Source organism: Strigops habroptila, chromosome 11 (genome assembly GCF_004027225.2).
Source record: "Strigops habroptila isolate Jane chromosome 11, bStrHab1.2.pri, whole genome shotgun sequence".
In the NCBI taxonomy this organism is placed as follows: domain Eukaryota; kingdom Metazoa; phylum Chordata; class Aves; order Psittaciformes; family Psittacidae; genus Strigops; species Strigops habroptila.
The window spans coordinates 18,104,405-18,116,790 of NC_046360.1; the positions used below are offsets into that span (position 1 = coordinate 18,104,405).

A 12,386-nucleotide genomic window follows, 5' to 3' on the forward strand; every position below is an offset into this window, starting at 1 on the left:
GAATACAGCTTAGTGAACAGTTTGTATGTAGTTTTGGGAGATAGGAAGTAGAATTCTAAATACTTTCCAAATATTTGTACTTTTTATGGATTTCTTTAGCTCTGTTTCCCTAGCTTTTCCTTTTTGTAAATATGGGAAGAGACCATCCCTTCTTTAATTAGTAGGAGGAGAAAAAAATGGTGCTTTAAAGTTATTTAGTGTGAATCAAAATTAATTCTCATAGCAAGGATTGAAAGTCAAGAGACACGAGTTCTATTTCTAGCCTTGCGGCTGGCTCGTAATCGCTCTTCGGCAAGCGATGTCACGGTGTGACGCACATTCAGGTGGGCTCCTCCTCCTCAAACAGCAGCTCTCGGTGCTGTGCTGCACGAGCTGTAGTGCTGGCATGTGAGGCAGGGCCAGGAACCAGATGGGGAACTGGTCCAGCTGGAAACCCATCCCCAAAACAACCCCCAAACAAACAAGAAGTAGACCCAAAAAGCAAAAAGGTGGTGATGAAGGAAGAGGAGGGTATTTCTTGAGCCTGAACAGCTGCCTGATCCGTGTCGTTGTGCAACAGCCAGCAGGAGGCGTTCAGAAGTGTTCACCTTACTGCACCTCGTGCCTTATCTGGGAAAAGGGGAAGAAAATACTGGAAACTGTTTTCTTCGAAGTATTTATCTTTTCGATAATGTGGCTTCCTTGAACTACAGGCATCTCTGGTCAATTCAAACTATCCAGTAATTGTCCATCAAAGCAAAAGCTGTTGACGTAAGTGGGCATAAGAACTGCACTTCTCCATCAATCACTCGGTGGGATAAAAATGATGTTACCTTAAAACTACTCTGTAGTAGACAAAAAGTCCTGCTTTTAATGTGCACATTAAAAACGCCCAGGAGAAAGGGATCATCACACAGCATTTAATTCAGCCAAGGTGGCTACGCTGTTGTCTTCCAGCTCACACTGAGGTATAACTTGTTTAGTTATGAGTTATAACTATGACTGCTGGGCCTTTTGCTGAAAGAAGCCAAGCCCAGAATACCCAAATGCTTCAAATGTTACAGAGGTAATGCTGTTTGTAAGGAAAGACAAGAAATCTAGGTGAACCTTCCTTTTTTCTTGTAGGGCAGTATTTTCCTTGCACATGTTTTCTTTGGGCTATTCTTCATCTGAGCCTCCTTTTTCTAATCAAAGTAGTTAAAAAAGACTGAAATCTTGACAACAAAAAAAAGCAAATCTGAATGATTCTGATTCCAAGACTTCTTTTCAAGTCAGAGCGATGTTCCCTGTGTGAAAGCGATGAGCTGCTTTTTGCAAATTGGACCTTGGATAATGAATTTTATTATGAACCTCATTCTTTGTAATATGCTTATCTCATTTAGTCACAGCTGACTATTAAAGTTTCATATCAATCATGACTGTATATTCATGGGATACAGGTTCCACAGATGATTTTCTGTAACTTGGATTCTGGACCAGCTTTGAGGAGATACAAGTGAACAGTCTGTGCTGGGACACCTAACAAGCTATAGGTAGATATGTAAGATATAGGTAGATATGTAGGTGACTTGAAAATTAAATCTAGATTTTGCTCTTTTGTTGCCATTGGTGTAAAATAAAAAAATAAAAAAAAGAATTGAAATGATGAAATAAGTGGAAACTGGGGGGAAAAGGATCAAGGTCACATTTTTTTCTTGAGTGACTAGTCGTACTGAAGTGGCATGTGTCTGTAAGCAAGACACAAGGGTGTTAGCCTAACATTATCTTGTGTTGGAAGCACCTCGTAGTGCAGGTAACATATAGCCCCTCTTTCACTGGGTAAATAGAGCATAACCATAATCAATCTGTTCCAAACGTAGTTACCAAGGTAGCTACTTCAAGTGGAAGGAAATATCAAAGGAAATCAGCAGCAGTAACTCTAATTCCTGGGAAGCACTTAAGGCACAGTACCTGTGAGAAAGGTTGATGAGAATCTCCCCAAAGCCCTGGGGAGAAGAGACAAGAAGCCAGGAGCAAATGAAACGTGACAGGGAAGCGCCCTGCGAGAAGATGGGAGCAGCAAGAATGGAAGAGGCACCAGTGTGAAGCGACAGTGAAAAGTCCCTGGGGTTTTAGTGCAAATAAGCTCTGCAGCACAACGTGGGGAAGGATGGGGAGCTAAGATCTGCAAAAGCTGAGCATCAGGTCAGGGACTGTAAAACATATGATGTTCCCGGAGGCGGGAAGAAAGAATTCATGAAACTACCCTTCTTTAGAGAGATACTGGAGCATGGCTAAGTGAGGAGGAATGGTTTACTGAGGATGATCAGCCTCAATAAGAAAGAACCAAGTAGAAATCAACCAAATAACAAAAGTTAAATCCTTGCAACAGGCCTCACTATTTAGAAACGTGGTCTGCTTGCATCAGGTCAGATGTACGTACTTCCTTGTTGGATCCCAGTTTAGATTATATGGCATTGTAAATGTTACCAGTTAACTGTTTAATGCATTTTTTTAACTATATTTGTGTCTACATCTAAATCTGCTTTATCTTTCCAATTATGTTTTTTCTACAGTTCTGACAGTTTTCCTGTTAACCTCTGGTGGGTTTGTTTCCTTTATGATTACTCTGATCATGGCGTGTAATGACTGCAGTCAGGCTTGCCTCCATTGTCTCCTATCCTCCCCTGGATGTACACCCTGCCAGCAGCTAAGCTTCCAATTGGGAAATAAGGAGAATGTTGTTGAGACTGCATCACTAAAGGAATGAACATATATCAAATAAACTACAGCCAAATGACAAAATTGCCTTTCCAAAGCCAGCAATGATAATGTTACAAGGGACTGTGACAGCCTCCGACTACGAGGAGCCAATGGCTTTACCCATAAACGGACAAATTGATCTCTGTCTCTGGAAGGCAATATCATTCCAAACCATGGGGCAGGAATCAGGCAAAGAGAAATGCCCGCATCCCCCTCACCCAAACTGCAGGTACCAAGTGTCTTTAAAAACATAGTAACATGCATAAGGAGAGCAGGGTACAAACTCCAACCAGCATCAGGATTATTCTGCTGTCAAACTGTTAAGGCTGTTTAGCATTTGAGGACATAGTACTTGTGTGTGGTTTATTTTTAATGAAGGAATGGGGTGCCCGGCATTGCTCCATTTTTAACCACAGTTCTTACCTCAGACTTCCTTTTTCCACGTCAGTTTCCCCACCTTTGAAATAGAGACAATGATAAAAGCTCTTGCCTCCTTCAGTCAATGTTGTAATGGTCAGCAGCTTGTTCCTTGATGTCTAAAATGTTTTACACTGTTTCACATGTAACAGCACCATGAGAGCCCTTGTCTGCAGAGCAGGTTTTAGTGAAGTGCATCTGGAACCTCTGAGGGGAAGGCAGGTACAAAGGTGTCTTCAGTAGTATGGCAGCCTCTGCAGCTTCCACGGAGCTGCCTGCTGCACCCCACGGCACAGGGTTTAAGCCTGGTCTCTGCTCATTTACTGTTTCTTCCACAACTAAAATGGCCAGTATGAAAACAAAGCTGCATAAGGAACAGTATCATTTGTCTCTATTTCGCAAAGACATCTGGAGCTCTGCACTGACAGTGTTGTCTCATTTCCCAACAGTTTCTCTTCTTTGCAGACAAGGTAGGAAGGTGTCAGCATGCAGGATTCACTGCTGTTTTCACAGAAAGCAGCAATGAGAGCATCTTACTTGATGTTCTTCTATATCCCCATTGCCAGTGCTAAATTATTCCCAACAATATAGCAAAAACTGCTCTGCCTGTCCTCTAATTTCAAACTTTCTATGTAGTAATTTCTTACCACTTGACTGGGCATTATTCTCAAGGTAATAGAAATCGCACTGTATGTGACAGCATGCACACATTACCCTCAGCTCTATTTTGGCAGGCAGTAATCCAGAGCAGGCAAAATTTGGTTTGAGTTTATCTTAAAAATTAAGTCATCTGAGATTCTGATGAAAAAATATAGTAATAAAAATAAATTACTCTTTGAGAGTGAATTATTTTCCCTCTTACCACTATTAGAGGCTATAATTACTGCACCCAGCAGGTAACATTAGCATAGAGTTTATTTGCTTTTATTAATATGCTTATATAATATACAGGAAGGATTTTATGAATTCATAAAGGTGCCAAGACCTTTTGCAGTTGGATCTACGAGCTGGAGAAACATTCTTGACAGGTGCTAGAACCAGGAAGCCTTGCACTTGACCTCTAGTCTATTCAATCCATCCCATTTGTAGTGATTTTTAGGCTGCGGTGCTAAATCAGGTAGACTTAGCTGGTGTATTTTGGCTCTGGCATGCAGTCGGTTGCATTGGAGAGCCAAGGCAAGGTTTGGCTGTGATCCAGTGCTCAAGACTAAGTTTTCCCAGGAAAACAAGTGTGCTTTGGGGGTGTCGGAATCTGCCTTTGTGCAGCTCACAGCAATGGTTGCCAGTAGCACAGCAGGTACATTGGCTCACGCAGTTGCAAGACTGCTTGTGACAAGGCAGTGCTTTTACAAGACATGTTCTTGTTTGGGGAAGGACTTGGAATAGTTTCCTTTGCCTGTGTTAAAAATCACACACGGTGTGTGTTTCGTGGATGTGTGTGCGTGCCTCAGGCAGCATCAGGAGGGCTTGTATGTGAATGTTGTTTAGTGGCAAAGCAGAACCAAAACTGTCCCTCTGGCACCTTTCACTGTCCTGGAGGTGGCAGGCTGGGGGAACTGTGCAAGCCCAAGTGGAGAAAAGAAGCATAATACAAGTAAGATTAATGCCCTTTTAGCTGCAAATTGCAACCTGCATCCATTCAAGGTGAAACTTCCCGGCCCTTTATCTTGTCTAAGGGTCTGGTACAGGACTAGGATAGTTCTGATAAATGCAAGTGAGTATTTCCCTGACCTTACAGAGGTAAATAAAAGCAGGATCAGAATTATGTGATCTTGAGCTTTTTCTGCTTTGCCTTGCAGGGGGACTTACCTGAGAATGTGCTAGACTTCAGCTCATGGAAGAGAGGCAAATTGTAGAATCCCAGCCTTGTTTGTGGAATTGTAGATTCTATGCAAATCATAGAATCCCTTCCCTGGTTTGGAAGGGACCTTAAAGCTCCTCCAACTCCAACCCCCTGCCACGGGCAGGGACACCTTCCACTAGAGCAGGTTGCTCCAAGCCCCTGTGTCCAACCTGGCCTTGAACACTGCCAGGGATGGGGCAGCCACAGTTTCTCTGGGCACCCTGTGGCAGCGCCTCCCCACCCAGTGGTGCCATGTCAAAGCAAACCAGCCAATTCTGTGTCATTCACACGTCTGCTACTGGTGTTTCTGCGAACGCTCCTTTTCCCGGGACCCGGAGCTTTTTGCTGTGGCTGCTTTTCTCGTGCCACCATGCCTAATCCAGGTGTCTGAACTCCACACGACGATGTTGTCTGTCTCTGAAGGTCAAAATCCTCATAGTGACATCACAACTGACTTGCTTTAGAACAGGCCGAGCTCACTGAACTTTTGCGAGGTTTCAAGTAGGAAATATGAGGAAAGCTAAAACAACTCTTACAATTTCCTCCATCTCCCAAAACAACTTCAGAAATGCAGTAAAAATAACACAAAGGAACTAAGCTGTTCCCACAGCGTAAAGCTGACAAGGTCTTCAGCTCATGGGGCCTAATGGAGTAGAAGGATGAAGGTCTTCCTCCAGTCAGCATCCAGGCACCTAATTAGACAATCTCATACCTAAAGATTTCTTCCCGGCTCCATCAGGTCTTGAGGCTCCATCAGGTCTTGAAGCATACAGACTTGATGGTCTTTTTTTACTGTATTATTGTGAGAGTAATATACCCATTGGTAAGAATAGTTTATTTCAGTAATATTTTGCACTTATTCAGCATCTTTGCATTGAAAATCTCAGAAGTGCTAAACAGAGGGGAGTGAGAATGATCTCCAGTGTTTCCACAGGGAAAGCTGAAGTAAGCTTTTAAGGACTTTGTGTGGATTCTGGAGAGGCAGCACACTCAGACTTTGAATTTAGGTCTTTAGGGATCATCCCCCCACCACCCATTCAATTTTATAGCTCTGCACCGGAAAGCCATTCCCGAGGTGGTGGTACAAGGCCTGGGTGCCTGCATGATCCTCCGTTGGCTGGGAAGCTCTGCATGAGATTTTGACTTGTGTATGTTTTGACCTTGAACCCTGGAAGAGAGATCTTTCTGTTACTTGATGACAAATGACATGGCAAAGATGATGAAGGAACCATACAGCAGGGAAACTCACAGGTCGCTTTTATTCAGAGATGTGATGAGAAATGTCTCTCTGGACATGCTGTCTTCTAACAGAAAGATCTCATGTAGGGAGGCAGTAAAGGGATTCAGGGTGCACTGGAGATCTTGGACTTACATGAAGGACTGCTTGAGAATGATGGAGAAAGCGAGATAGGAGCACAGCACACATCGTGCTTGTGTATCCTGTTTGTCCCTCTGTATTTCCTGCCCTAGCTGAATTACCTCCCTCATGTTTTTGCGTGCCCGTGTTCATACGTTGGAGAATCCTGACTGCTCCCGGCCATCGCTCTGCAGTGGAGCTCACTGGGCTGCATAAGGATTGTCTGAAAATGCATGTCAGCACTCTGGCCCTTTGAAAGTGCTATTTCTGTCTCGTAAAAAGCATCATGTGGCCCTGCAAAGGGGAATTGAAGGGTTGGAATGATGGAAGGGAGCATGTGGGGAGGAGCCAGTCCCTGTGACAGCAAAATGGGAAAGTCTCTGTCGGTGAGGAGGTACTGAGGGGGAGTGAGTGTGCAAGAGAGGAAGGAGGGGAGCAGCTACAGGCGGCGTGGGGGGTTTGATACAGGGGTTGGGATTGACAGCCTGCTGTGACAGTCCGGTGTTCAGATCCCTTGTGATTTACTGTATGGTACGGTTTGTCAAAGGGGGAAACTGTGTCTGTCTGCCCTGAATCACATTTAATTTCTGCCATTCTTCTCAGTTCTTGAAAGAGGTTCAGGTCCTCCTCTGTTGGCAGACTTTGTAAATAACCAGTGGCAATATTATCCCAGAGAACACAGAGAGCTGAGTGAAATAAAGTAATTTTATGATCAGAGGCATCAGGTAAGCAAGAAGTGAAGGAGCAGACCGTGACACTTTCTTGGATTTGGGAAGAGGATTGTAAAAGCCCTTGGGCTCCAAGTTCAGTCCAGCTGAACTTGTGGCACGTCGTCCCAAGCAGGGGCAGGGACGCTTCCTTATCTCACAGGCCAAGTACCATCAGCAGTGTTACCTAGTCAGATATGTCACATGCTGAACAGGAACCTGAGAGGCAGGAGAAGCTGCATGGAGGACTTCATGTATCATTTCTGATACTGCGGACATAAAGCTCCTCCTCTACCACTACAGCTGTAGGCAAAACTCCAGAAAGTAATTGTGAAATTTTTGATCAAAAATTTACCATTTCAAGGGATATCAAATCCTCTGGCAAAACAGTGGAAAAGATCTGGCCTTTGGTGAAACAGGTCCTGGTTTCCTTTTGCTCGTGGCATGTCTGAGATTGGTGCTGTTTGAACCATGGCAGGCGGTGAGCACTAGCTGGGGCTGGCTGGGCAGTGTTTGCGTGTACTGAGGCTGTTCATAAGAGCACATGGACTTGAGCAAAAGCTTAGCTCAAGTTCCATGAGTTAGATGGAAACACTGTAAACAGTGATTTTAAAACTTACACTACTGTGGGCTGCCCTACACAGATACCAGCAATCTGGGCCATGCTTTGGGGTCTAAGCTGGGTTGAAAATGCCACAGTAACAGCAAATGCAGAATATGCATTTCAGAGTTCAAGGGGATGTTCTGCAGCAGAGCAGAGCACAGGAGGCGAAGCCTGACCAGGGACTGTTTCAGTGGAAATTGCTGAGCACCCATCCACGTTGGTGCAGTCAGGAGGAGCTGCACTTCAGTGATGGGCAGAAGTCTGACAGAGGCAATGGGCAGAGATCAAGAAGTACCGTGGGGCTCAGAGGGGCTGATCCATATTCTGTCTGGTTCAGTGCTGTTTAAGAGGATAGTCCAGGAGGAAAAAAAAATTAGTAAGACTCTGATTAGAAGATAAAATACTTTCTGCTTAGGCATAAAAGTTATGGTACAGCATTTGAATGCTTCTGCAACATTGAGGCTGAGCAGTACTGGAGTTGAATATTACCTGGGAGTCAGTATCAGATTTAGAAAGTGATTTGGTTCTGGAAAAGCACATGTAGCGTCATCATTTCGATCCAGCCCAGCATCTGCTGCTGGAGCTGCCTGCTACATCTTGCAGGGCTGAGAAGGGCACTGACCTTGCAGGGAGGTTGCTCAGAGCCAGCACTGCCAGAGAGCCGTGCTCAGGGCACGCTCGGGGGGAAGCTGCTGAGCAGAAGCTCCAGGTCCGGCCCATCGCAGCACTGGCAGGTGAATGTGCTGATCAGCACAGTGTGTCCGTGAGCTGCGAGCCCTGCACTCGGCTCACAGCGCGGCGCTGACCCAGCTCCCGCTCCTGGATCCTCAGCTTCTGTTAGTGCTGCACACCCACCACAACGGGAAACTGTGACAGCTCCACCTGGACACTCCGATTGATTTATTCATGGCCCATGGAACAATGAAGTCAGAGGTAGGTGAATGATGCAGTGCAGAAGTTGCTGCAGCAGTAGCTTCGCTACAGAGATGATGATTTAATGTCTCGGTCTAGCAGTGGAGGAAAATAGGAATGAATTCTGTTTGTGCATGCATTGGGCAGGGGGTGAGGCAAAACAAGGCTTTCTAGGTGCAGCAGATGGCATTTTCTAATTATACAGCTTTCTGTCATGCCTGAAGTAGTCGTGTACAGAGGTTTTGCTGTCCTTAAAATGACAGCAAACCGGTCTTTTCAGGGCAGAGCTCTCCATTTGACTGGCTAGAATTAGCGGAATGTCGGGTTTCATTCTTCTAAATGCATATCAAGTTCTCAGCAGAAAAACGAGCCTGTTAATCATCGTTGCTGATGCGCTGTGTTATGGAGATTTGAGCACCGATTGTAGGCTGTAGGCTCGGGTTTCTATTTGCATTTAGCCCATCAAGTCTGTGCCCACCCTAGATCCCTCCCGGTGAATTTCTGTGCTTTTTGTCGCTCCATGTATTTATTCTTCTTGGTGTATCTGCTTTTAAATAGATGAGCAGAACAATAAACAATCCTACAGCAGAGGGAGCAGAATGTTTCAGAAGCAAAATCCTTCTGCTAAATCCCAGGCAGCCTGTGCAGTTGTTAAAGGAGGGGTTTTCATGCAAACCATGAGGAGGTTTCAGGGTTTTAACAAACCAGTCTTGCGTGTGACTCGCACATAGAAGCGTGCGGATTCCCAGGACAGGGATGTAAATCCTTCCCAGAGTTCCTGAACAGAGCTCTCGGACTGGCCTGTGGGTATGGGAGGTTTGGGATTACGTAATGGGCAGCCAGAGCATGTGGTGAAGTGGCGGAGAGTTGGGGGGGCGAGTTTATTCTCTCAGATTTATTAGTAGATATAATACATGTTTCGTACTTCATACCTTTTTTTAACCATATTTGTTAATTCCTGTCAGTGCCATTGGATTTAAAAGATATTAGATTAATGATAGCAGCTTAATATCTTTTTGTTTTAATGGGATATTAATCATTGCTATTTTTTCCAAGTACCAGTTACTTTAAACTGCTTTGGATTTGGTCTGCCTGTGTTTTGACAAAGCTGATGAATGCTTAGAACAAGCGAAGCCAAAATCAGAGCTGCCACCAGCAACCCGGGGCAGCAAGTTGCAGATTCCCTTTGGAAACCCAAAGCTCTCGTGTGTTGCTTGTCAAAAAGTCGGTGCTTTTAGTCTTTACATGGTAGTTTGATTTGGAGATGGTGGTCTTAAGGATCTTTTAATGTCCACATACAGTTGGAAGTAAAGGAATGAAAAATGCCCTGAAGTCATCAGCCTGGTTAAAATTCATAGCTAGCCTGCTGGTTTATGGGAAGCTTAATAAACAGAATGAAAAATACCTTGACGTATCCTATGCTCCTTGATATAAACGTCAGCACTGCTTCTGTGCTGCGGAATGGGTAGGGGTGATGTGAACCCAGTAAACTTGGACCGAAGTTTTGTACACTGTGAAGTTCCACCACTCAGCAGATCTGGGGGGGCCGAATGAGGCTGACGTCTAAATATGGAGTTTCCTTGAGCCCTGAGAGGTGTCAGTAGCGTTGCATCAGTGGATTGCAGGGTGTTGGGGGTGAGATCCCGTGTCGCTCTGAGAAGGTCACAGGCGCAGAAACTCAGCTGGGCTGCGGTCAGCCCAAACCCCCAGTGCTGTGCCGTGCCCGCAGCAGCCCTGCTCAGCCGGGGGGGACCGTGGGGCTCTTCTTACCATTTGGTTCAGGACTTTGGCAAGTGCCAGCATGTTGTGTGTCCTGAATAACATGGCACTGCTCATGGAGTGAGGCCGCGTGCCACAGCCATGGGTCCAGCACCAAACGAGAAACTCCATGTCATGGGGGTTGTAAATGCTTGAGGAGGAGAAAAATGCTACTGAATATCACTAAAAATGACTTTTACTCTCACTAAGTTATCCTTTAAATGTGGTACTGTTTACAAGCAATGATCTAAGGGGTTTTCCCTAATTCTTATTTCTGAAATAAATAACTTAAAACATTTTTTTTATCAATTAAATGAGAATAAAAGATACTTTTTGCAGCTTAAGAAAATAAAACAGGTCTTGAATTTATAAATGCATAACTTCATTAGAATTGAAGTATTTGTGCTTCTAGGTACATATGTGTGTGTGTGTGTATATATGTGTGTATATATATATGTGCTTGTAGTTATATAGATGGTTACATGTTTGAAGATCCAGAGCCTTTCACATGCATGGTTTTGGTTTCCTGTGACCTGGATATAGTATTTAGATTGTGTGTGTTGGATATAAAAGTTTCATATTCAGTATACAAATAAAGAGGGGACCTTGGGGGCCTTAAGACCTTCTGGATGAAATCATTAGTTTTACAGAGGGTAGAGAGACAAGGCAAGCCTCATTACTAGTCCTGTCATGCTCCTTACGCCAAAGGAACTCTAGTAAAAAGTGAATGGCCCCCATGCTGAACAGCAGCGAAGCAATAAACCCTCCATCTACATATACACACTTGCCAGTTGGAAACAGTGTTCGTGAAGGGCAAACAGTACATCCGCCACTGCGTGAGCTTGGAGCAGTTTGTCGTTCCTCTATCAACAAATTGAGATTTTATTCTTTAATGTGGGTAGCATCGGTTGTTCTAAGGTGCGGGCAGGGCAGTGCTGTGTGCTGCAGCACTGGGGGCTCTGTGAGGCTGCCCAGCATCGCTCTGGTGCTGCGGGGGAACAAAGGAGCCTCCGGCAGGGGCAGCGCTGAGCGGGGCTGCTGCGAGGGATGCGGTGGCTCTGTGCGCACCGCCCTTACCTGGTGGCCACATGGGCAGCCCCCGTATTTAACACTCTGACCTGTAAATGGCAACGCTACCACAGGAAGAAATGTATCCTAAGGGAGGGCAACCAGGAACTGCAGTGTACGTGCAGGCAAATTCTTATTGCAATGGATATCTCTCAGAGCTCTGACATCACTGCTTCTCCGGTGCTTGGTTGTCACAGCACTGAAAAGCTTCCAAAGGAAAGTTGCATTTTCCAGGAGAGAATTTTTATTAAGGTAAAAAACAATTGCAGGCAAGTTGGACCTTGTCGTGAGACTTCTCCTCAGGAGAAGCCACTGCGTTTGTTGGAGGGGACTCCTTCAGCAGCAGAAACTTGAGATTTGGCAAAGTGTAGATAGAAGGTTATTGGGCTGCTGTGCTGTGCTAAGGCTGCATTTGCCAAAGGGAAAATCCTGCTGAAATTCAGTTTAATCCAGGCTCTTCATTCTTTTATGTCTTTGGAAAAAAAAAAAAAAAATAGAAAAGCACAGGCCTTACACATGAAGACCGAGTGGCTTGGGGGGGTTAGTAAATGCTCAGCCACTTTGTCGGGAAGCTTAATTTTCTAATGTGTGACATGTGGCATGGACAGTGTGAACATGTACCAGGATGACGCTATTCGAGGGTTCCTTGAAGCTGGTGTGTAGTAGCATCCTGTCATGGGAAGTGCTAATCTGGTGCTGGCAGTTGTTACTCGGTGTAGTAGCATTCAGAGGTGCATGACTGGGATGTGGTTTGGAGAGCTGCGTCTGCTGCCTTTTGATACCATGTTTTCTATTGCGATAGCTGGTTGATGTTCATCTCGAGTTGCAGTGAGAACTCCTTCCCATTTAATACCAGGCAGGAGGTGCCTGTGCACCTTAATGAAATGAATTTGATGGACTGTGGATCGGCTCCTTCATGAAGCTGGGTTTGTGGGTTTGTTGGGTTTTGGTTTGTTCCATGAAAATACAAATATATGCAATAAATCAGAAATACAGAAC

General features: G+C 44.9%; 1 protein-coding gene across 10 annotated transcripts in view; it reads left to right on the top strand.

The window, feature by feature from the left end:
* The window catches only part of IQSEC1 (IQ motif and Sec7 domain ArfGEF 1), a 337,453-nt gene that overhangs the window by 222,919 nt on the left and 102,148 nt on the right, over positions 1-12,386 (top strand). The window contains exon 1 of one of the 10 annotated variants that reach the window (XM_030501813.1): positions 8,493-8,582. The exons of the other annotated variants lie outside the window; for them this stretch is intronic. The gene's annotated coding sequence lies outside the window, so the exon portion shown is untranslated. Of the gene's footprint in view, positions 1-8,492; positions 8,583-12,386 lie in introns of those variants that run through there. 10 annotated transcript variants of the gene reach the window in all.